Genomic DNA, 4,269 nt, shown 5'->3' with positions numbered 1-4,269 from the left:
TTGTCCTGAGTCAATTCAGCTGAATCAGATTGGAAGATTCAGCACCAATTCGGAAATTTGGCCATAGACTAAACAGGCAACAGTCCTTGACCAGGCTGGACACAACTGCCTCCAGCTGGTAAGTCTGTTGTGGTGGGTGGAGAGGGGGAGAAAAGAGTATAGGGGGGCAAATCAATGCCCCCACAATGAGGGAGGGATTGGGGCTGGGACAAGCTGCCAGCCAGGGTGTGGGGGTGTGGGACTTGGGGAGAGGGGCTCCTGCTACTGCGTGCTACTGTGCACTGCTGATCCAGGAGGGCATGGGAATGGGCATGTGCCCCTGGATCTGTATGGGGCAGGCTGAACTCTGGATGGTGGTGGAAGGTGTTGGGAGTGGGGGCTATGACCTCCCGATGCTCGTCCAGCTGGGGCAGGGAGGCGCAGGATGGTGCCACTGCACTGTCTCAGGCAAGCAGTGTGCAGCAGTGGAAACCACTCCAGCCTCCCTGTGCCTCCTGGACAAGCCAAGGTTTCACTCTGCCATGCCCTGGCGAGGCGAGCAGCAGCAAGGCATGGGGGCGGGTACGTGAACTTGGATTGGAGGGGCTGGTGGCAGGGTTTATGTGGAATTTGACAGTGGATGCAACCTCCCCATTGCCTCCACTCCACTACATTCTGCGGGATGGACAGAGCCAGGGCTGCGGCTGGTGCTAGCCACCTGGAGCACAGCCCTGGCTCCACCCACCCCATGGAGTGCAGCCCGGTGGCAGGCAGCTGGGGGTAGCCTCCAGGATCACAGCCTGGCCCAGCCTGCCCCATGCAGATCCAGGGGTACGTGGCCACTCCCATGACCTCCTGGACTGGTGGCATGCAGCAGCACACAGTGGTGGGAACCTCCCTCCCCGAGTCCTGTGCCCCCACCCCCTGGCTTGCCAGCTTGTCCCAGCCCCAATCCCTCCCTCACTGTGGGGGAATTGATCTTTTCTCCCATGCCTCTCCACACAACAGACTTACCAGCTGGATGTAGCTCTGTCCAGTGTTGTCAAGGACTGCTGCTTGTTTAGTCTATGACCGAATCTCCAAATCGGCACCAGATCTCTCTGAATCAATTTGGAGGCTTTTGATTCAATTTGGACCTTTTAATTGGTCTCCTGACTTGATTCAGATCTGGAGATTCAGCCACTGACTTGGGCCGTATCTGCTCCAAATTTAATCATTTACCAAACCTTTGCACAGCCCTGCTACACATTTAGCAGCATGAGTAGAAACAGTTAGACAGTACTCTGCACCAGGTCTGCTCCATAGCTTTGGTGTTTGGACACAGAGAATGTGTGTTTAGATGCAGTCATGCAGGAAGGTATTTGTCCGCTCAGGGCCTGAATCCTGCCAAGATACCTATGTCAAATCCAGTCAGGAACAAATAATATTGCAAACAGAGCCTGCCATGAGTCAAAACTTGCCATTGAGAAAATGGATAGTGACATACTGCCTCGTTGAAATAAGATCCCTCTCGAGAGGTTTGCTAGGCCCCATAAAAGAGTATGAGGACCGTGTATCTCCACAGAATCCTTTATTGTGCCTACCTGTAATAGCTTTAAAAAAGTGGAGGCTAAAACCGGATTCTCTTAGCAACTAGATAAAATTTAGGTCACAGTTCTTGCACTTATAACACTTTCAAGATTTTAAAAAAAGCCAGTAATGCATTTACAGTAATACATCTGGTGAGATATTTAAAAACTCTTAAAAATAAAATATTTATAGCTTTGTGCTTTTTAAGTGTATGACCAATTTAAGTACAAGCTCATTAAAAGCTCCATACATATTTTATTAATATTAGTAAGATTACATTTTTGTACCATTTCATGTAATGCAATTATGTAGACAGCTACCAAGACTAGAAACTTCAACATATAATGAAAAACCAAAAGGTGGCTATTACTTCTAACTACCAAAAAATTATAGGTTGGAAAATTTAAAGACATGGTCAGCACTAGTGAGTGTACAGTACAAATGAAGACAAGGTTCCTTGGGTAAATCTGATATTTTTTATTAGACCAATATTTGAGTTGGTCTAATAAAAGATATCAGATTTACCCAAGGAACTTTGTCTTAGACCAACATGGCTATAGCTTATACCCCAGTACAAATGAAGATGCATTTGCACAAGTTTCCTTCACAACCTTGTAAGAAAAATAAGATGATACATGTGCACAGTTGCTTAGGAAACCACTTTATCTGAACAAATCTTATATTAATTAGTTAGATAACTTAGGTCTGTGAGCACAGTCTTTTTTTTTTTTTTTGCTGAAGTCAATTGGAGGTTTGCACTGGCTCTAAGGTGAGCCTTGTTCAATTAATCACTGCAGAAGGGACCATGGGTCATAATTTCCATCATCTAAGCTATAACAAAGGTAGACTTTGATTTACATAAAAAATATATTGCACCTGGGTAGGTTGCCTTTCCAACACTCAGTCATGGTTTCAAAATGATATGGTATGATATGGTATGAAATACATTGTAACAGATAACTAAAAGAGCTGGACAAAAAAAAGAACACCCACAACCCCTAAGCTTTACTTTCTACCCATCACTATTCCAGGATTGACATAGGTTTAAAAATAGATTCAAATTGATAACTGAAAATAAATACAGAGGACAGTGGCAACTAGGCTGAGGCTTTCAGGGCAGGACTCCATGCACCAACATTTGGGAATGGTTGGGGGGAAAGGGCTGCCCCACAATTTCATCAGAGGTAGTGGTAGCAACCCGAAGTTGCTGCTGCTTCTGAGTACGGCAGATACCCAAGGAATCCAGCTATGTTATTACACCTCTGTCAGAAGAAAAGACTAGAATTTCCACTAACTGGCCATGTCTACATGAGATACTTTCTGAACAGTAGCTCATTACTACTGCACAGGAGCATCATCCAGTGCAAAGCATGATGTGATGCTACTGCACAGTAGTAACAAGCTACTACACAGTCAGTGTCACCTAAAAGCCATTTGGTGATGCTACTTTGTATTAACTCCAGTTACTGTGCAGTCATTTAGTACTTATATGCAGAAGTACAAAATGACAGTGTATACTTGTGTATACAAGTACTAAATGACTGTGCAGTAACAACAGTGCAATCAGTGTCTCATGAAGATGTGACCACAGTGGCTTAACTTAATACATACAAGCTCTATTTTTCTCTTCTTATTTTCCTCTTGTTATAATGAAATAAAAGAAAAAACAAAATGGTAGTACCAACTAGTCTGATGTGCAGATCCCTAGGCCAGAGCTATAATGGTTGCCATTACCCCACTGGCTTTTCCTCTAAAGTATTGTCTGTTTTCTGTCTTGAAATGGATTTTCCTTTCTTATTTACAGCTACAGTAGAAAACTAAAAGCCCATCCCAAATAGTCAGTGAACTTTTCTTGGCCTACCTCTCTTAACCCTTGGATAGTTCATACATTAACACCTGAAACTAGTTTTAAGCACTCCTTGGGCTCATCTACACATCACCTTATGGCGATGTTGCTATGGCACCATGCTTTAGTACTTCCTTTTGGAAATACTAAAGCATGGCACCGTATGGACAGTTATTGTATAGTATGCATGGTATACAGTTAAATTTTGCCACTACATTGCCATTGTGGCATGCCTTACCCAGGGAGTGCACTGCTACAGCAATGTACAGGCCATAGGGTGACATGTAGAAGCACCCTTTAGGTGGCTTAAAATTATGCCACTCAACGGCAGGTTTATCTCTGATCTGTGTTACCAAGCTTGTGTTCCATTAATGTGTGGCCACTCACATTATGCTGCCCAAGTTGCAGTCCTCCAGGTTCCCAGGATGCAGTGTTCTTAGCCCCAACCCTCCTATTCTGTGTGGACAAAATTTCCACCCCAAAACATTACTTCCCAGGTGGAGGAGGCTTCTGTTACCAAACCAACTTCCCTTCCCAACCTGCGGGGTGTGACCTTCCTACCCTTAGTGGTGCAACCCCATGCAAAATAGTCTGCAGAGCAGCAGCTAGCTATGTTGCAGGGCACAGAAGTGGAATCTAGAGAAGTTGGGAAGAACACAGTATGGAGCCAGATCAAGTCCCCCTAAACTAGGGCTTCCTTCCCAGCAAAGTAGCTCCTTCTTCTATACCCCCAATCCCAAATCCCAATTTGTTAAAGCATGAGACCTTCTTAATTTACTTCCTCTTTATTTTATTTTATTTTCATTTTAAAATTATTTTTATTTTATCCTTCAGTGGCTGACTTCCTTCTTTTTACCACCCTTCTTCCACTCCCA

This window comes from Gavialis gangeticus, unplaced genomic scaffold (genome assembly GCF_001723915.1).
Source record: "Gavialis gangeticus isolate Ggan-Ray unplaced genomic scaffold, GavGan_comp1, whole genome shotgun sequence".
Lineage (NCBI taxonomy): Eukaryota > Metazoa > Chordata > Crocodylia > Gavialidae > Gavialis > Gavialis gangeticus.
This window is presented reverse-complemented; position numbering follows the sequence as displayed.